Genomic DNA, 21,945 nt, shown 5'->3' on the forward strand with positions numbered 1-21,945 from the left:
CATCGATGTTCATCAAGGATATTGGTCTAAAATTCTCTTTTTTTGTTGTGTCTCTGCCAGGCTTTGGTATCAGGATGATGCTGGCCACATAAAATGAGTTAGGGAGGATTCCCTCTTTTTCTATTGATTGGAATAGTTTCAGAAGGAATGGTACCAGCTCCTCCTTGTACTTCTGGTAGAATTCAGCTGTGAATCCGTCTGGTCCTGGACTTTTTTTGGTTGGTAAGCTATTAACTATTGCCTCAATTTCAGAGCCTGTTATTGGTCTATTCAGAGATTCAACTTCTTCCTGGTTTAGGCTTGGGAGAGTGTATGTGTCGAGGAATTTATCCATTTCTTCTAGATTTTCTACTTTATCTGCATAGAGGTGTTTATAGTATTCTTTGATGGTAGTTCGTATTTCTGTGGGATCAGTGATGTTATCCCCTTTATCATTTTTTATTGCGTCTGTTTGATTCTGCTCACTTTTCTTCTTTATTAATCTTGCTAGTGGTGTATCAATTTTGTTGATCTTTTCAAAAAACCAGCTCCTGGATTCATCGATTTTTTGAAGGGTGTTTTGTGTCTCTATTTCCTTCAGTTCTGCTCTGATCTTAGTTATTTCTTGCCTTCTGCTAGTTTTTGAATGTGTTTGCTCTTGCTTCTCTAGTTCTTTTAATTGTGATGTTAGGGTGTCAATCTTGGATCTTTCCTGCTTTCTCTTGTGGGCGTTTAGTGCTGTACATTTGCCTCCACACACTGCTTTGAATGTGTCCCAGAAATTCTGGTATGTTGTGTCTCTGTTCTCATTGATTTCAAAGAACATCTTTATTTCTGCCTTTATATCGTTATGTACCCAGTAGTCATTCAGGAGCAGGTTGTTCAGTTTCCATGTTGTTGAGTTGTTTTGAGTGTGTGTCTTAATCCTGAGTTCTAGTTTGATTGCACTGTGGTCTGAGAGACAGTTTGTTATAATTTCCGTTCTTTTACATTTGCTGAGGAGTGCTTTATTTCCAACTATGTCGTCAATTTTGGAATAGGTGTGGTGTGGTCCTGAAGAGAATGTATATTCTGTTGATTTGGGGAGGAGAGTTCTGTAGATGTCTATTAGGTCCACTTGGTGCAGAGCTGAGTTCAATTCCTGTATATCCTTGTTAACTTTCTGTCTCGTTGATCTGTCTAATGTTGACAGTGGGGTGTTAAAGTCTCCAATTATTATTGTGTGGGAGTCTAAGTCTCTTTGTAAGTCTCTAAGGACTTGCTTTATGAATCCGGGTGCTCCTGTATTGGGTGCATATATATTTAGGATAGTTAGCTCTTCTTGTTGAATTGATCCCTTTACCATTATGTAATGGCCTTCTTTGTCTCTTTTGATCTTTGTTGGTTTAAAGTCTGTTTTATCAGAGACTAGGATTGCAACCCCTGCCTTATTTTGTTTTCCATTTGCTTGGTGGATCTTCCTCCATTCCTTTATTTTGAGCCCATGTGTGTCTCTGCACATGAGATGGGTTTCCTGAATACAGCACACTGAAGTGTCTTGACTCTTTATCCAATTTGCCAGTCTGTGTCTTTTAATTGGAGCATTTATCCCATTTACATTTAAGGTTAATATTGTTATGTGTAAATTTGATCCTGTCATTATGATGTTAGCTGGTTATTTTGCTCGTTAGTTGATGCAGTGTCTTCCTAACCTCAATGGTCTTTACAATTTGGCATGTTTTTTCAGTGGCTGGTACTGGTTGTTCCTTTCCATATTTAGTGCTTTCTTCAGGAGCTCTTGTAGGGCAGGCCTGGTGGTGACAAAATCTCTCAGCATTTGCTTGTCTGTAAAGGATTTTATTTCTCCTTCATTATGAAGCTTAGTTTGGCTGGATATGAAATTCTGTGTTGAAAATTCTTTTCTTTACGAATGTTGAATATTGGCCCTCACTCTCTTCTGGCTTGTAGAGTTTCTGCTGAGAGATCAGCTGTTAGTCTGATGGGCTTCCCTTTGTGGGTAACCCGACCTTCTCTCTGGCTGCCCTTAACATTTTTTCATTCATTTCAACTGTGGTGAATCTCACAGTTATGTGTCTTTGAGTTGCTCTTCTTCAGAAGTATCTTTGTGGTGTTCTCTGTATTTCCTGAAGTTGAATGTTGGCCTGCCTTGCTAGATTGGGAAAGTTCTCCTGGATAATATCCTGAAGAGTGTTTTCCAACTTGGTTCCATTCTCCCCGTCACTTTCGGGTACACCAGTCAGACTTAGGTTTGGTCTTTTCACATAGTTCCATATTTCTTGGAGGCTTTGTTCGTTTCTTTTTACTCTTTTTTCTCTAAACTTCTCTTCTTGCTGTGTTTCATTCATTTGATCTTCCATCACTGATACCCTTTCTAACAGTTGATTGAATTGGCTACTGAGGCTTGTGCATTCGTCACGTAGTTCTCGTGCCATGGTTTTCAGCTCCGTCAGGTCCTTTGAGGACTTCTCTGCATTGGTTATTCTAGTTAGCCATTTGTCTAATCTTTTTTCAAGGTTTTTAACTTCTTTGCCATGGGTTTGAAGTTCCTCCTTTAGCTCGGAGTACTTTGATTGTCTGAAGCCTTCTTCTCTCAACTCGTCAAAGTCATTCTCTGTCCAGCTTTGTTCTGTTGCTGGTGAGGAGCTACGTTCCTTTGGAGGAGGAGAGGTGCTCTGATTTTTAGAATTTTCAGTTTTTCTGCTCTGTTTTTTCTCCATCTTTGTGGTTTTATCTACCTTTTGTCTTTGATGATGGTGACGTACAGATGGGGTTTTGGTGTGGATGTCCTTTCTGTTTGTTAGTTTTCCTTCTAACAGTGAGGACCCTCAGCTGCAGGTCTGTTGGAATTTGCCGGAGGTCCACTCCAGACCGTGTTTGCATGGGTATCAGCAGCGGAGGCTGCAGAACAGCGGATATTGGTGAACAGTAAATGTTGCTGCCTGATCGCTCCTCTGGAAGTTTTGTCTCAGAGGAGTACCCAGCCGTTGAGGTGTCAGTTTGCCCCTACTGGGGGGTGCCTCCCAGTTAGGCTACTCAGGTGTTGGGGATGCACTTGAGGCGGCAGTCTGTCCATTCTCAGATCTGAAGCTGTGTGCTGGGAGAACCACTACTCTCTTCAAAGCTGTCTGACAGGGACATTTAAGTCTGCAGAAGTTTCTGCTGCCTTTTGTTTGGCTATGCCCTGCCCCCAGAGGTGGAGTCTACAGAGGCAAGCAGGCCTCCTTGAGCTGCATTGGGCTCCACCCAGATCAAGCTTCCTGGCTGCTTTGTTTACCTATCTAAGCCTCAGCAATGGCAGGCGCCCCTCCCCCAGCTTCACTGCTGCCTTGCAGTTTGATCTCAGACTGCTGTGCTAGCAATGAGCAAGGCTCTGTGGGTGTAGGACCCTCCGAGCCATGCGTGGGATATAATCTCCTGGTGTGCTGTTTGCTAAGACCGTTGGAAAAGCACAGTATTAGGGTGGGAGTGACCCGATTTTCCAGATGCCGTCTGTCACCCCTTTCCTTGGCTAAGCAAGGGAATTCCCTGACACTTTGTGCTTCCCGGTTGAGAGGATGCCTCGCCCTGCTTTGGCTCAGGCTCAGTGCACTGCACCCACTGTCCTGCACCCACTTTCTGACACTCCCTAGTGAGATGAACCCAGTACCTCAGTTGGAAATGCAGAAAACCTTTGTCTTCTGTGTCGTTCATGCTGGGAGCTGTAGACTGGAGCTGTTCCTATTTGGCCGTCTTGGCTCCACCCCGACTTATTTTTATGTCATACTGATGTAGATCAATTCATCACCAACCGCCTTGCTTGATATTATGCTTTGTTGTCAATGTGTCTGTCTCTCCCATTACACTGGGTGGCTCTAGAGCCATGTTTCATTCATCTCGGCCTTTCTTGCCCCTACAAAACACTTGACTCAGGGCCCTCAGAACAGCTATAGACTTGTATTGCCAGGGAGTTTATGCAATTGCCCAAAGGTGTAAATCCTGTTATCATCTGGAGAAATGCTAGAAATATATCCTGTCTTTGAAAAGTCCCACTAGAACCTGCACCATGCATCCCTTTTTGGGTTGCAAGAGGATGCCCACTTCCAACTGAGATCTTTGTCCCTTTCTCTGATGTAAAATATCTATGCCTAGGACTGTGCTTCTGGGGACAATTAGAGAATTCAGTGAAGGGCAGCCTCAGAATATCCCCTCTGGGCCAGACTCCTCTGACAGTGGTGCAGCAGCCAGCCAGCCCCAGTGATCAGTATCTCCATGAAAGGCTGCTGAATGTCATTGCCCAACCAAATCTCCTTATTTCCTGGGAACAGGCCTCTCCTCTCTTGATTTCCTGTTCCCTGACCTCTCTCTAATTTATTGCTTCTGTTTATGATTCAAAGTTAAATGTTTTCAGTTCCATTTTCCTAAAGCTGCAGATTTCATTCCCCTCATTCCCTGCCCCCAAGTGATCGACTGCTGGTCTCTAAACAGCAGGCTCCTGGAAGGGAGAGAAAGTCCAGCCTAATGAGATCTCTCACTCCTGCAAGTGCCGGGTAGGCCAGTCTCAGTTCAGCCATTTCCAAGTTGCTTCTGAAGAGCTTATACATATCTGGCTTCCAGAAGCCACAGTATACATTTCTTTGATCCATATAGTGTTAACATTTTAGACACACTCCTAAGACAAGAGGGCATTGACAGTGGGGAGTGGGGGAACACATCTGGGCCGGGCAGGGTGCAAGGGCCTGGAGGAGCAGAACAGCTATGGAGGGAATAGGTGGAGTCTGGAGACAGAGCTCTGGGGACAGGGCTGGCTGCAGGTTGGCACCTGCAGTAAACCCAGGCATCCTCAAAACTCCCTCACCTGAAGTAACCTTTTCCCAAATAACAGATTCTGTTGAGCAATTGGGGCTATTTCTGGATCTCAATGTCAAGATCTACCTCTGGTCATTATTTGCCTTCTGGTCAAGAAAAGGCTTTGGCCCAAGACAGGAGGAGTGCTGGGAAAAATACACTTTGGGCAATATCCACAAGAATTTGGCAAATGCTTTTTAAAATAATGACTCTTCAATAGCAAAGACATGGAATCAATCTAAGTACCCATCAATAATGGATTGGATAAAGAAAATGCAATATATATACACCATGGAATACTATTTAGCCATAAAAATGAACAAAATCATGTTCTTTGCAGCAACATGGATGCAGCTGGAGGCCATTTTCCTAAGCAAATTAATGCAGGAACAGAAAACCAAATAGCGAATGTTCTCACTTATAAGTGAGAGCTAGACATTGAGTACACATGGACATAAAGATGGCAACAACAGACATCAGGGCCTACTAGAAAAGGGAGAGGTGGGTATGTGCTGAAAAACTACTCATTGGGTACTATGTTCACTACGTGGGTTGCAGAATCATTCATACCCCAAACCTCAGTGTCATGCAATATACCTATGTAACAAACCTGTGCATGTACCCCCTGAAGCCAAAATAAAAGCTGAAAAATAAAATAAAATAATGACTCCTTCTGTCAAGCAAACAATTTACCAAAACCACCTCCTGATGCCATTTTGTTGATGTTTAGAGACTGTTTGCTGAAGGCAGGTCAACACTATCAGTCAGAAGGGCCTTCTTGGCTTTTTTCTCTATCTGGGGTAATGGACACCACCTGCAAACATCCTCTCCCCAGAGCTGATCTGGAGATCTGGGGTTCAGTCAGGCTGAGGTCCAGGCTGCTGTTGTCTTTCCAGTTGTGATGAACTGGGTGGGCTTACAAACCCGGGGACTCCCTCAGCTCCACCCTGTCCTTACCTCTTCTCGTCCTCTCCGGCCTCCATCCTATCTGTGTAAATTCTGAGTCATTCAGTTTGATGGGTGCCAGTGCCTGGCATGATGCCTCTCTCTCAATTTGGAATTCCAGAATATTTCATGCATCTCCTGTTTACCCTGTCTCAGGTGATAATTCAAGAAAATCAAATAGAGTTTTATAGAAGAGTCCACCAGTGACTGATGGCTGCTCTTCACTGAACTAATTAATGAGCACAGAGGAGCCCAACTAGGGAGAAGAGAATGCATGCCAACGTTGGGCATGATGATAATATTTTCCAGGGCTCATCTCCTGCACTTGCAGTGATGCTTTAAATTTTCTGTAATTCCTGCTGTAAAGAGAAAATATAGGTGAGGCGCGGTGGTTCAGGCCTGTAATCCTAACACTTTGGGAGGCCGAGGTAGGTGGATGACTTGAGGTAGGGAGTTCGAGACCAGCCTGATCAACATGGAGAAATTCTGTCTGTATTAAAAATACAAAATTAGCCAGGCATGGTGGCACATGCCTGTAATACCAGCTACTTGGGAGGCTAAGGCAGGAGAATCACTTGAACCAGGGAGGCGGAGTTTGCGGTGAGCCGAGATCATGCCATTGCCCTCCAGCCTGGGCAACAAGAGCTAAACTCTGTCTCAAAAGAAAAAAAAAAAAAAAAAAGAGAGGCTGGGCGCGGTGGCTCATGCCTGTAATCCCAGCACTTTGGGAGGCCAAGGTGGGTGGATCACGAGGTGAGGAGTTCAAGACCAGCCTGGCCAAGATGGTGAAACCCTGTCTCTACTAAAAATACAAAAATTAGCCAGGCGCTGTGGCAGGCACCTATAATCCCAGCTACTTGGGAGGCTTGGGCAGGAGAATCACTTGAACTCAGGGGGTGGAGGTTGCAGTGAGCCGAGATTGCGCCACTGCACTCCAGCCTGAGTGACAGAGTGAGACTCCATCTCAAAAAAAAAAAAAAAAAAAAAGAGAAAATATAATATCATGGGTTAATATAAAACATTAGAGTATGTCAAGATTTAGAGTTTCGGGGGAACAGAGAGGAATGAAAGGAGATGTAAATCCAGGTGGAAGATCGCAGTGGATGAGAGAATGGCATGCAAACTCCCTGCATTTCTCTGCAAGCTGTTTTCCTTCCTGTTACAGGCTGAATTGTGCCCCTCAGTGCACATTTTGAAGCCTTAACCCCGAGTCCTGAAGAATGTGACTGTATTTGTAGATAGGGCCTTTAAAGAAGTAATTGAGATAACACAAGGGTGGGCTCTCATCCAATCTCACTGGTGTCCTTAGAAGAGGAGATTAGGACACAGACACACACAGAGGAAAGACCCTGTGGGGACACAGGGAGCAGATGGCCAGCTATAAGCCAAGGAGAGAGGCCGCAGAAGAAACCGACTGTGTCAACACCTGTTTTTTTTTTTTTTTGAAACGGAGTCTCACTCTGTCACCCAGGCTGAGTGCAGTGGCTCGATCTTGGCTCACTGCAACCTCTGTCTCCTGGGTTCAAGCGATTCTCCTGCCTCAGCCTCCTGAGTAGCTAGGATTATAAGCACTTGCCACCAAGCCCGGCAAATTTTTGTATTTTTAGTAGAGATGAGGTTTCCCCATGTTGGCCATGCTGGTCTCGAACTCCTGACCTGACACCTTGATCTTGGACTTCCAGCTTCCAGAACTGTGAGGAAGAAATTCAGTGGTTTAAGCCACCCGATCTGTGGTATTTGTTATGGTAGCCTGAGCTGACTAACACACCTCCCTTGGACCTAGAACATGCAATCTGCCTGGGCATCTTGTGGTCCAGACAAATAAGTGAACATGACTTTGAAAATGAGCCTGGCTGCAGATGGGATGATTTTAGGGAAAGGGAGGGAGGGTGTCTGGGGGCCAGAGTAGAGTGGAGCTGATGTAGATCCTTGGCTTGTGAAACTCTAAAGGGTAATTTCTCCCTGTGTGACCTGATTGCTAACCAATGTTTCCAGGGGCAGGGGGTGGGGTGGGGAGTTAAGTTTTGGGGGCATAATTCTGTTCTCTGCCAGAAAAGCTGACATCTCCATCGCCTCCTGCTCCTACTACAAGATGGAATTCTGTAATTCTATCATTAGAACTTTCTATAGCTTAAGGCCATGTGTACTAAATCTGTAAGACCATCAGAATCAGCTCGTGGTATTTTATAGAGTGTCTACATCTGGGCTCAGACATTGAAACAGAACATCAGACGTATAGGAAGAGGCTTCCAGATCAGATGGTGATGTGCCCTAGATTTGGAAGGTAGTGGGCTTTGGGTGGTAGTGGTGATATGGTGGTGGTGCTGGTGGAGTTAGTCACTCTGTGTTGCTTGTTTCCAAGAGCCAGCAATTAGGAGTGGATGAGCGATGAGGGGATCCCCCAGATGACCAGGGATGGGGCTTAGGGTTAGGTCTTGCTAGCCGCCTGGTGGGAGACCTAACAGCCATGCTCATCCTCATCTCTGAAGATTCATAAAGTCATGAAGAGCCTTTTGGGTTCTCAGGAAAGTCATGTAACACTCCTAGGTGCCTGTTTTAGAAATTTTAATGCTCTCAAAGCCCGGACCTCTGGGCCTTGGCTGGTTAGAGAAGGCTGTACTGGGTGCTGGGTGCTGGATGCTAGGTGCTGAGTGTGCCATTTCTGCCCAGAGTGTTTCTGGGATATAAGGAAGCAAAGGGACCCTGCCCACCTCCCCGCCTTTGGAGCGGATGCCTGGGTGAGGTCATTGACAGGTCAATGGTGAGGTAGAGAAGATGGCATGTTTGTGGCAGTTCACTTTAGTGGAGCTCAGTTGGTTACTTACCTCCCCCTGCCCATTTCCTCTGCTGTCACCTGGGCACATGCATAGTTGTTTCCTTGTAAAGACCTTGCCATAAGTCCATAAGAAAATGCAGGTGAAACTCTTAGCAGAGTTTCTGGCTCAGAGTAAGCATTTGACGATGATGATGATGATGACAATGATGGTAGTATTGGCTGGGCTTTTGTTTAAGTGTCCCAGGGGAGACATTCATCATGCTTTACCACTGGCCTGAACACAAGAACCTTCCAAAATATTATACTCTCTTCTTGAGTATTTCCACAGCCTAGGAGTAATGTACTCTGTGCTGCCTGTGATGCAATCCCCGCCCCACCCCACCCCATCATCAGGCCAGTTTTGAGGGAGCTGGTCCATGATCCAGTCTCCTGTCTGATTCTTCCCTAGAGAGTCTGGATTCAGGGGACAGAGAGGAAGAATCAAGGTCCACCCTCCCCACGACTCTGATAATGAATAGAACATCTGGCGAGTGGCAGGTGCCTCCTTGGTCGGTCTTATGCCTACTTGATAATAGATGATCTAATCTGTCTCTCCATAGCACTTCCTTCTCTCTGCAGGTGACAGAGATGGAGTGATCCCATCCTTCACCTGGAGAAAACACGGCTTCCCAGGGAACATGCTCTGCGTTGCAGCAGGCTGGAGGTGGCATCCCGGGAGGTTTACGATGCTTGCTGCTTACAGGCATTGCTGTGTGCAGCTGTATCATGGGCTGGACCACCTGCCAAGGGCAGGGCACCTCCAACCAGGCCAGGAGAAATTAGAAGCTTTATCCAGGTTCACAAATAGTCTGGCCACTTCTCAGCCCTGCTATCCCCCAGTAGCATTTCTTATAGAAAGCAAAACACTTAGTCTTCCTCTTCCTCTTTTAAAATTGCATTATGTTGAAGTATTTTGGGAATACAAAAAAAACTTATAGAGAATATTTCATAAATGTTAACATACCCATCGCTCAGCTTAAGAATGAAAACATTGCAAACACAGTTGAAGCCTTTTCACTGTACAATTCCCTTCTTCCTTCTCTCCCTCAGTGGTAACTGCTGTCCTAAATTTTCCCATATATGATTTTAAATTTTATTTCATTTGTATGTGTCCATGTGCTTTTACACTTTTAGAGAATCAGTGTGGTCACACTGTTGGTCGTCTCCGACAGCTATTTCTTTTTTTTCAGTATTGATTTGATAGTTCTCCATGTTGTTGCCAGGAGTTCTGGGTTTCCAGTTTGCTTCAACTTCCAGCCAAACTGTCACAGCATCATGATCTCCCTTTATTTATCCGTTTTCCTGTTAACCGATACGTGGTATCTTTCCAAATCCAACAAGTTTAATTTTGTTAGATTTCATGCACTACAGCAATGAATATTCTTCCATGTGACTCCTTATGTAAATGTGTGAAAATTCCTGTCTATACAGGTGGGTCTGGAAATGCTGGGTCATGGGAGTCACATGGCTTCAGCTTTTCTAGAAATCAGCAAATTGCATTCTTGAATGATTTTTAGCAGTTTATATCTACACCAGAGGGGCAAGAAAGTTCTCACTGCTCCACTACCTCACCAGGATTGACTTGTCAAACTTTTAAAATGCTTGCCAACTGATCTTTTTGGAAATGAGGTACCTCATTATGGTTTACATGGTATTTTAAAGTGATTTCATATTGCACACATGGGCACATGCACACACGCACAGAGAGAAGGATTAAGCCTTCTGCACTTGCATTATTCCATGGAAGGATCCTCTGCCTGAAGGAAATTCAGAGCGATAAGATCTGGAAGCGATGTGGTCTGATCGTGATGGAGGAGGAATGTGCTATTCCATTCAGCTATGACTTGGATTTTATACCCTGCACATATAGTCTTGCCACTTTGAGTAGGTAGCTTTACTGCTCCAAACCTCAACTCAGTTAATCTGCAAAATGGAAATAATAATAAATACCTATCTCAGAGGGTGGCTGGCAGATTAAAAGATGAAGTATGTATAACATTTAGCACAAATGCCTGGCACACTAAGCACTGGGCAAATGGCAGCTGCAAGTCCTCCCCTTCTTCCCTCTCTCCCTTCTTTCTTTTTTCCTTCCATCCCTCCTTCTCTCTTTCTTTCTTTACCTCCTTCCCTCTCTTTTTGCCTTCCTTCCTTCCTTCTTGTTCCCTCCCTCTCTTCCTTCCCTTCTTCCTTTCCTCCTTCCCTCCCTCCTTCTCTTCCTTCTCCCCTCACCTCCCCTCTCCTCCCCTCCTCCTTTCCCTACCTCCCTCCTTCCTTCCCCCCTTCCCTCCTTCCCTCCTTCTCCCCCGCTTTCTTCCTTCCTTCCTCCCTGTCTTCTTCCTACTTTCCTCCTTTCCTCCTTTCCTTCCCTTTCTCTCCTCCCTTTCTTTCACTCTAATGTACTGGAGAGGCAGTTGTGTTGCCTTTCAACACAGACAGAAACTCTAATAAGGCTACTGCATTATATAGAGGAACATCCTTCGGAGTCCCCTGCTTTAAGGAATGGTAAAGAATGCTTTATAATTAATATATTGTTTGTATGTAAATAGATTCCTCTATGTTGGTATGGGCTACCTCTATTTCCTAAATAATTTGACCTGCTTCCTTGATATTTCATGATTTTTGTTCATTTGCTTAGAAAACTTTCCTTTTGGAGGGTTCAGAGTCAACGTTAGCCAGCCAACATCAGAGTTGTGTAATCATGAATTACCAAGAAGGAGAATTCTAGATCCAGAGTTTGCCAGGTAAATGGCTGCTGGCAAACAGCTCACAGGAGAAAAATCTGCCTAGAAATTACTGGCTTGTTTTTGTTTTGTTTTTGAGACAGTGTTGCTCTGTCGCTCAGGCTGGAATGAACTGGTGCAATCTCAGGTCACTGCAGCCTTGACCTCCCAGATTCAAGCAATTCTCCTGCCTCAGCCTCCCAAGTAGCTGGAATACAGGCATATGTCACCACACCTGGCTAATTTTTGTAGTTTTAGCAGAGATAGTGTTTCACCATGTTGGCCAGACTGGTCTTGAACTCTTGACCTCAAGTCATCTGCCCACCTCGGCCTCCCAAAGCGCTGGGATTACAGGCTACTGGCTTGTATTTCCATAACTCCATTCTGGTCTATGCACAAGACCAATTGTCACCTGAAGGAGTTATGCCTGGTTCCAGACCTGTTCTAAGTGATGTCTGTATTTCATAAATGTGCTTGCATTCTATGCTTTTCATTGCAAACTGGGATGCCACCATTTACTATACCTTCCCCTGTGCTAGCGTCTCTGACCAAGGCAGCAGGCCTTCAGCAGACAAATAATTAACTTTCAGAATTAAAGTATACAAAAGCACAATTAATTAATTTGATACTTTTTAAATCTATGCTGTACATTAACTCATCTTAGTCTTTAGCCATAACACAAACACACACGTGCACACAGGGGCACACACAACCACGCACACACACCAACTAATTAGATGAGTTTCCACTGGGTGCCCACTCTGCCAGGCTTCATCAAGTACTGGACAAACAGACCCTTTTCTAGCCTCTCAGAGCTCATGATATAAGAGGGGAGACAGACATTAATCAGATCATCTACAAAGAAAAATACAATCTCAAATTGTGCTAAATGTCAGAAAGTACCGAGAAAGAGGCACTGAGTGAGAAAAACAGCATGGACACACTTTGGAGGGGATGGTAGCGAAAGTCTCTGTGGGGAGTGGTTGAGATGGAGAGGGTGAGAAGGGAGCATCCATGGGAGGGATGAGAGAGAAAGCTTCCAGGCAGAGTGAAGGGATGAGCCAAGGCCCTAACTGGGGAACCGCAAACTCAGTGGGGTCACAGATGGAAGGCCCACGTGGCTGGGCCACTGTAAGTGAGAGGAAATGGGGAGATGGGTGGGGTCAGGTCATGAGGGACTGCTGTGATTTGGGGTAATTTCCCAGTGCTCAGTGTTTGTTCCCACTGTTGTTCATCTCTGAATGTTCACATTCTGTCCACTCTGTGTCTTTGCCTGAGCTGTCCCTTCCACCTGAAAATTACGCTCTACAACAGTCTTCCCCCAACGGCTAAGTGTGATGCATCCTTCAAAGGTTCTGCTACCTCCTGGATCCCCTCCACCACCTCTAGGAGAAAGAGTCTCTCCTAAGACCTGTAGCATTTAGCTGTCTCGCATCTGGGCTGCTTGCTCTACCTGTTCTTAGCTTCTTTTCAGCAGTGACTCCTACTTGAAGACAAGCATCCTGAGTGTGAGGACCACGTTGAGGACCATGTCCCATTATCCTCATGTTCACTCTTCCCCTTCCCTGTGTAGTTCCCAGCCCCAGGAGGTCAGTATGTTTTAAATATCTTCTCCAGATAGAGCAGCCTGTGCAAAAGCCTGAAGCAGGAGAGAGAGAGATCATAGAACATTTGAACAACTAGAAGAAACATACAAGGGCAAGGAAGAGAAGATCAGATTGTGAAGGCCTTGGAGACCGTGAAAATTATGTAGTTTTTTTCTGAAGCACCAGGAAGACACTGGAAGGTTTTAAATTGCAAACTGCAATGTATTAAGTTATTAACAACTAGAATTGGCTTCTTAGTGATATTTGACTCTAAATTGGTCCATGCTTGAGCTCACCAAAGGAATAAATCTCTAACAGTGGAACTTATAGTTCTGATAGTGAAGGTATTTCAAAGATGGGTAGTCCAGGAGTACCCTTGGAAACATATCATGAATATGGTTAAGGCCAGCCTTGCCTCAACCCAAGGACAATTATCAAAGGTGCATGGATATAGCTAATTCTTTGATTGCCTTTGTCAAAAATAGTGTTCTTTTTAGTGAATTGGGTGAAATAAATATCCCACTTGGCCTCATTGTTATGGATGTCACCTTTCTGGCTTGAGCACCAGTTTGCTTTACATTGGCATCAACGTTTTCTGCAAACTGTTTTAAGTCAGGAGAAATTAACCCTCAATGATCTGAGCTCATGAAGTTTACAAATAGCACTGCCTGGCAAATTAAGGGGTTTGCAGAGGATATGAGTACAGTCTACAGTGCCCCAAGAAACTGCTTGATGACTCTGACAATAGCCCCTGGAAAGTCAATGGAGGTGTAACAATAAAAATTAAGCAAAAAAGTAACCTTCACTGATCATCAGTGGTGACATGCCAGCGTCTGGTTTATGTGTGTCTTGTCATGTAATCATTCAACAATGTAGTGAGGAGGTTGGTTATTCTTACTTTTCTAATGAAGAAACTGAGGTTCAGAGAGGGTCACACAACTAGGAAGTAGCCACACAGGAGCTAGAACACCACCGGCCAATGGCCAATCTTTCTATGATACTTTCCATGTCTCTTGGGGGCCTCTTCAGCCTTGGAAAGTCCTCTTTGGGTAGAGTGGAGCCACCAGCAGGAATCTCCTGATGCGTTAGTTTCCTAAAGCTGCGGTAACAAATTTCTACACACTTAGTTTCTTAAAATAATGAAAATTTATTCTCTTATAGTTCTGGAGGCCAGAGGCCTCGAGTCAGTTTTACTAGACCAAAATTAAGGTATTAGCAGGGCCATAGTCCCTCCAGAGGCTCTAGGGAGAATCTAGTGGCTTCTGGCAAGCCTTGGCTTATGGCTGCATCACTCTAAGCTCTGTCTTCTTCTTTTGTCTGTGTCAAATCTCCCTCCACCTTTCTCTTATAAGGACAGTTGTGATTGCATTTAAGGCTCACCCAAATAACCGAGCATAAACTCCCTAATGCAGTAAAATCTATGAATACCCTTTTTTCCAAATAAGGTAATATTTACAGGTTACAGGATCAGTACCAGATACTTCTGGGAATCGTTATCCAGGTTGTAATGCCTGGTTCTATGCCCAAATTGGCTCCCCTCATCCACGAGCTCCATGAGTAGCCAGAATCTGTAACAGGGAACATTCTCTGTCCCTCAGCTTCCTTCTGGGCCAACCAGAGCATAACTGGGCTGAGGCCTGGGTAAGCATTTCTCCCCAACATGACATAATGTTTGTCTGAAGGTAATTCTGCCTCTAAATTATTTGCAAATGCTCCTCACATTCCCCCCCAACTTTTTAGGATTCAGAGCCAATTTGTAATAAGCAAGAGCAGTTTGACCCAGATTAAAAGATACAATTAGTCTGTCTGCTTGGTAAACCTAAAAAAGTACCACTTACAACAAGTTATTGTGTTTTTGACAAAGGGAGATGTCCTGGCAGAACAATAAAGCCCCCACCACTGATAAGAGCCTTGTAATTTACTCAAAACACTCAAGTGGGAAGAGAGAGCAGCCCCTTGGAACCTGGGATCGCAGCCTGTCCTGCTCTTGTGGGAAGTGGCCCCCAGGAGAGGAGGTGGATTCCATTACTGCCCAGAAGAGAAGAGATTGCCAAGTGAGGGCTGGGGAGCCCACTCCTCCACCTTTCCCTTGGAGCTGCTAAAGGTTGCTTTCCTGGAAATGGGAGCTCTGTGGGACCAAGTATATGAGGCCACCCTGGATTATAGACGAAAGTCCCACCGACTCAGGTGGCCAGCTGTCCTGAGCAGCTGAGGGTGGGGCCATCTTGGATCATGAGGGCCAGCTAGTCAGTTGTCAGGTCATGTCTGTCCCACTGGGGACACGGGTAAACTCTAAGGGCTGGGAACTGATGGGACTCTCTCCTTCTTGGCCTCATCTTCCTTTCATTGGCCCTGACCTTGGCCTCAGCCTTAGAGGTGCGGAGCCCCAGGAACCATGCACAGCAGCTGTGTATTGGGTCCTCACTCTGGGCCAGCGTTGATGGGAGTTCCTTATGTGGATCACCCTGTGTAAGTCTTACAACCAGCGTGGGGCAGGAACTCTTGTTATACTCATTTTATAGATTAAGAAACGGGACTGTTATGGGTTGAACCATGTCCCCCTCAAATTTATATGTTGACTTTCTAGCCCCCAGTATCTCAGAATGTGACCTTATCTGGAGGCAGGGTCTTTACAGAGATAATGAAGTTAAGTGGGGTCATTAGGGTGGGCTGTAATCCAATAAGACTGGAGTCCGGATGAAGAGGGGAAATGTGGAAGCAGACACAAACCTGGGGAGAACACCATGTGATGATGAAGGCAGGAGTCAGGGTGATGCTTCTCCAAGCCAAGGAACGCCAAAGATGGCCAGCCAGCCCTGAAGCTGGAGCAGGGGCTGGGAGCAGATCCTCCCTCTCAGCCCTCAGAAGGAACCAACATTGTCAACACCAGTCTTGGACTTCTTGCCTCTGGAACTGTGAGGCAAAAAACTTCTGTTTTTTAAGCCACTCAAAGTTTGCAGTCTTTTGTTCCGGAATCTCTGGGAAACTAGTGCATGGGGCTAAGAAGGTAACTTCCTGGAGCAGACACGGACACCTGGCTGACCTGTGGTTGTTCCCAATACTTTTTTCACTGTTGTCTTCCACTATGAAGACTGGAGAAGCAAAATATCTGTTTTCCCTGTTTCTTTTGATCTGGCCAATGAGATCTAAGCCTGTTGGAAGTTTCTGGGAAAGGTTTTGCTCTCCTGATAAAAAGAGACAGACAAGACATGTCCCACTGCCTTTGTCCCACCCTAAACCCCTCTTCGGTGCTCATCTGCTGACAGATGCAATGCCTAGCACTACAGAGACCAGCTTGCAAAATGAAAAGGTCCAAAGAGTTTCAGAGTTGGTGGGCCTTTGGTGGTTGAGCCACTAAAGCTGAACTTCTTGTTTGTATGAAAAATAAACCCTGATTTGTTTTTGTCACTGCAGTCCTATTTTAATGCAACGTACTGCCCAGTGCATTCCCAGTTGCTCTAACATCCCAGGCTAGCCAGCTTGTGAGTGACAGGGCTCTGGTTAGACTTAGTTCCTTCTCGCTTCAGTGCCTACTGCACAGTGCTGACTGTGGACAGAGCCTGTAGTTTGTTCTCACACTGTTAGTAGTTCATTCTCACACTGTATTAGTTCTCACACTGTATTAGTTCATTCTTACACTGCTATAAAGAAATACCTGAGACTGGGTAATTTATAAACAAAGGAGCTTCAATGGACTTACAGTTCCGCATGGCTGGGGAGGCCTCAGGAAACTCATAATCATGGCAGAAGGGGAAGCAGTCACCTTCTTCACAAGGCAGCAAGAGAGAGAAGAGTGAGCAAAGGAGGAGCTTTCCATACACTTATAAAACCATCAGATCTCGTGAGAACTCACTCACTATCATGAGAACAGCTTGGGGGAAACTGCCTCCATGATCCAATCACCTCCCTCCCTCTACACATGGGGGATTACAATTCCAGACGAGATTTAGGTGGGGACACAAAGCCAAACCTTATCAAAGCCAGGCCACACTTCCTAGAGCCAAGTGGCTTCTTCCTCTCTGTCACTCTGAGGCACTCAGGGAAGAGGCAAGGGCTGTAGCAGCTGCCCAACCCTGTAAATACAGAAGAGGAGACAGAAACCACGAGAACAGAGTGTACGGGCAGAGCATTGTCGAGGGAGCTGCAAGATGCCTCACAGAGCCCCATTCATTCTCATCCAGCTTGGCTGTCAGGCTCAGGAGTGAGTGGTGTTGATTTTTAGCTCTTTGGGGGCTGTGCTGGGAGGGGAGCAGAGCTTTCTGGTGGAGAGACATTCCAGGGCAGGGCAGCCCAGAGGGAGTGTCTGTGCAGTAGGGGCTGGACTCAGTCTGGGCTTTACTTTTTCCTTGCCTCTGCCTCCTCAACTCCCATTACCACTTCTGCTTCTATGTCTTCTATATTCCTCCACAGTGCCAAGCACAGAGTCTTCCATACAGCAGTAAGTACTCAATAAATGATTGCATTAAACTTATAAAAATGGGGAGCCTGCCTGACTCACGATGACTCTGACTCTGTTCTTCCTAGAACAGATACTGTTCTTTTTGGACCAAATTTTGGCTGGGCTATTCAACTGGATTTTACCCAGAGACCACAATGATTGATTGGTTTGAGAAAAGACATGTGACTTCAACTGAGCCAATAGGAAGTCTTCCCTGGGATTTAAAAAATTTGAGCTGAGAAGGATGCATGCTCTTCTCTGATCATGAGGCTCTAAGAATATAAGGCCACAGCTACTAATGTTCATGCCCTCTGGACTATAAAGAAAGACCATAGGCAGTATGATGTGCTCCACTCTCACTCACCTGCAAGCCATTCCCCAAACACAACTGGACTAGAATGATAACAGTGATTGTAATACTCATTGTTATTTACCCAGCATTTAGGGTCGGTCTGTGCTCAAGATGCTCTCATTCTGGAGCTTAAAGCTGAGCTCTCCCTTCTCTGAGCTCTCAGGACGCCAGATTTGCCCTTCTTTTATGGCAATTACCACATCCTGTGGTGAACTGTTCATTCGCAATCATTTACTGGTGCTTACCACATGGAAGCTACTGTACTTAGCACTGGAGAGGAATATGGAAATCTACAACATGGTTTCATGTTAGATTAGGGCAAGGGCAGGGATGACTGCTGTTAGTCAGACAAGCTTATGCTGAAACAGTCTGAAACAAACAACCTGAAATTATTAGGCGGTTTTTGCACCCATTGGGAAGGGCTGAGGACTCTGCTTCCCAGGGCCTGTATTCCAGGACCCTCACTAAAGAAGCAGCAGTGTGTGGCAATAGGAAAAGAGAGCATGGCACACCGAGGCTTGAATCTTCTGCCTGGAAATGACGAGTCACTCATGCTCACATTTCATTGGCTAAAGCAAGTCACCTGGCCATGCCTGAGCTCAATAGGTGAGGTAAGGACCATTCTTCCAAAGGAGAGATACCAAAGCTTTCTGAGCACAATACTGTCTACTACACTTTCTTCTCTTGGCAGCTGGGCAACATCTTATCACTGTAACCTTCCCAGTGGCCACCCTTGCACTTTGCACCTAATGAGTACTATGTTAGTTTGTTCTTGCATACTATAAAGGAACACCTGAGGCTGGGTAATTTATAAAGAAAAGTGGTTTATTTGGGCTCACAGTTCTGCAATCTGTACAGGAAGCATAGTGCTGGCATCTGCTTCTGGTGAGGCCTCAGAAAGCTTCCAATCATGGTGAAAGGCAAAGGGAGAGCCAGAGTATCACAGGGTGAGAGGAGGAGCCAGACAGAGAGGGGGAGGTGCCACATTCTTTTAAACAACCAGATCTTGTGTGAACTCAGAGCCAGAACTCACTCATTATCTGAGGACAGCACCCAAATTCATGAGGGATTTGTCCCCGTGACCCAAACACTTAGCATGAGACCCACCTCCAACACTGGGGATGACATTGAACGTGAGATCTGGAGGGGACAAAACATCCAAACCACATCAAACACTGAAGGATTACGTGCCCTCTTTCCTTTGTACCACTTATTGCAATTGTAATAAACACTCAGGCCACTGTATGTTTAATGTCTGTCTCACCCACTGGACTATAAATGGCCTCAGGGAAGGTTAATGTCTGTCTGCTCTTAAAGTAATTTAACTATATTTAAACAAAGTACTGCTTAATTGTTGTAACCCAGCACTTAGTATCTGATGCATACTAATATCAATGAATGATTGTTCACAAATATGTGAATGAATAGAGAAAGAACCCATGAAGGCATTGACACCTGCTTCATTCATTTGCTATTCCAACTGTGGCATATGCCAGGTCCTGTTTCAGGTGCAGAGATGGAGAAGTGATTTGCACCCCATTGTCCCATCCTCCTGGAGCTGGTGGCTTGCTCAGGATCATATCCAGCCTGCACCTAATGTAACCAAATGAAATTGTCAATAATGAGCTGTCTTTGGCCAATAAAAATGGCAATTTCATATGCTTCATCCCAATCCGAAACAGATGACAGCTCTGTTTGAAGCTGGGAGCCCACCTATTATTCAGTGTTTCCCTATCTTCACAGCATCCTCCTAGCCCCCAGTGCACATTCATGGAATTCTAGAATATAAAAATCTCTGGACAAAATATCCTCCAAGTCCTAAAATTCTATATCCCTGAATCAAGCTGTCATGCAGGACTCTCAGGCACTATAATATATGGACTAGAACATCTGAGGGCAAGTCCCCTTCCCCCAAAGCTGACCTTGGCACCTGATGCATCTGGGAGCCCCAAAAGGGGGTCCCAGGCCCCAGGGCCTGCACATGCTGCCGCACGAAATGTCTTCTACGGGGCCTGTGCCCGTGGCATTGATCCCTCTGCTAACTAGATGAGAAATTGCAGCAGGCTTTCCTTGCATGGCTTTTCCATGCATCTTTGTCAATGACGGTTTACATTCTGGGATTGAACTAATTTGTTTCCGTTTTGCTCCTGGCTGCAGGCTTCAGGCAGCTCAGCTTTGTTGTCCTGGGTTTGCAACTTGCCATCCTCCCTCCTCTTGCCTTTCCCCTCCCTAGCTAACCACATCTGAGGGCAAAAAGGATTAGCAAGCTCTGTGTGATGTGATTCTGGCACTTGTAGCCTGGATTCTTCTGCTGCCTCAGAGAGCTGGGGTGGGGAGAGTGATGACTTAGTTGCCGCATGGAAGAAAGAGGTGGGGAGAATGAGCCTTCAGTGCCCACTTGGGTGCTGCACAGCTGGGAATATCCCCACTCTGACAGCTAGTAAATACAAATGACCATAGCGATGATGCTGATTGCAGTTAATGTTTTCTGAGAATTAGGCGCTAGCCCTATGCTAATTCCTTTTCATGCATTTCAGACAGTCCTTTCCATAATCTCTCTCAGTGAGAAGAACTGTTATTTTGTCCATTTTGTGGATGAAGAAACCAGAACCCAAGAGCGGAAATAATTCATCCAAGATCACTCGCTAGGATTCAAGCTTTAATACCTGGTGTGTCTGAATCAAGAATTCGCATCCTTACAACTGCTCCATATCCCCCTACTCCCCAAATCTTGATGCTTACAGGTATCTACTGAACAATAAACATCTTCCCTGAGCCTGAAAATAGTGGAGATGAGGTGTGGATTTCTGGAAATTGGAGCGGAGAGACACCTTTGGGGGGATAAAAGACGGCATTTGAGACACTTGCATTCCTCCAGCTGTCCCCCTTTGGCATGTTTTAATTTTAAAGTGGCATATGAAGAGGATGCTTCCTCAGGGGTTCCCCAAAGGCCTGGATATTGGCCGACAAGAGGGCCAATTTTCTCCCTGACATTCTTCTTCTTAATAGAGTAAGTCACTTCAGCTGTAAAAATATTTATTTTTAACCCCACATGGGACTGTCTACAAACTATTTTCATGTTGAGTATAAAACAGTCAAACCTGTAACTATTTTCTTTGTTTCAGAATTGGCCTGCAAAACATCTGCTAATTATTTTCCAAAGCTGAATCTATGCAAACTCTACAATCCAGCAATTCCACTCCTGGTGTTACCAGTGGAGGGTCTTGACTACAAGTCATCCAAATTCTTGGCGTTTTGAACAAAAAATTGGACAAAATGCACAAAGAAAGCAATGAAAGAATGAAGCAATGGAAGCACAGATATATGTAAACAAAAATTCACTCCACAGAGTAGGAGCTGGCTCGAGCAAGTGGCTCAAGAGCGTTGGTTACAGAATTTTCTGGAGTTTAAAATACCCTCCAGAGTTTCCCATTGGTTACTTGGTTACACCCTATGTAAATGAAGACTTGGCCTGCAACCGGTCTGATTGGTCACAAGAAGTGACCAATCAGAGGGTGAAGTGAAGTTACAAAGTTAAACATGAAGACTTGGCCCCATGACCAGCCTGAATGATTGTGGGAGGGGACCAATTATAGGTACTCTTCATTTTTCATCTGCAAGGCAGTGCAAAGGGAGTAGCCTCTTATCCTTTTGTTACTTGAGTGTAGAAAGGTGGGGTTTTCCTTTGGATTCAGTTCTAGGAAGTCAGCACAAATCAGCCTTAGGTTCCCTGTCTCCAGACCCTATTCTGCCTCACTGAGTAAATACCAAATAGAAATGAGCATGTGTTCATCTAAGGGAGACCTTCAGAGTGGTGCTTACAGCCCCAAATCAGAAACAATGCAAAGGCCCTGGGCTGGGAAGTGAATTATGGTAGAGTCACATGGTGGACTACTGCGCTGCAATGGGAAGGAGCAATCTTCAGACCAATCCAGGGGCATGGAAGGATCTCACACCCATTATGCTGACTGAGCAGAAAGGGTAGGACAAAGTAGGACATACATATATCCTGTATGATTTGATGCTTATGATGTTTAAAAACAGGCTAACTCTAACCGTAACCCTCTGCTCATTAATGCTTTTTGTTTGTTTGTTTATTTGAGACAGGGTTTTGCTCTGTCGTCCAGGCTGGAGTGCTATGGTGCAATCTTGGCTTACTACAACCTCTGTCTCCCAAGCTCAGGGGATCCTCCCACCTCAACCTCCCAAGTAGCTAGGACTACAGGCGTGCACCACAGTGTCCAGCTAATGTTTTTTATTTTTAGTAGCGATGGAGTTTGGTCATG

Source organism: Pan troglodytes, chromosome 18 (assembly GCF_028858775.2).
Source record: "Pan troglodytes isolate AG18354 chromosome 18, NHGRI_mPanTro3-v2.0_pri, whole genome shotgun sequence".
NCBI lineage: Eukaryota > Metazoa > Chordata > Mammalia > Primates > Hominidae > Pan > Pan troglodytes.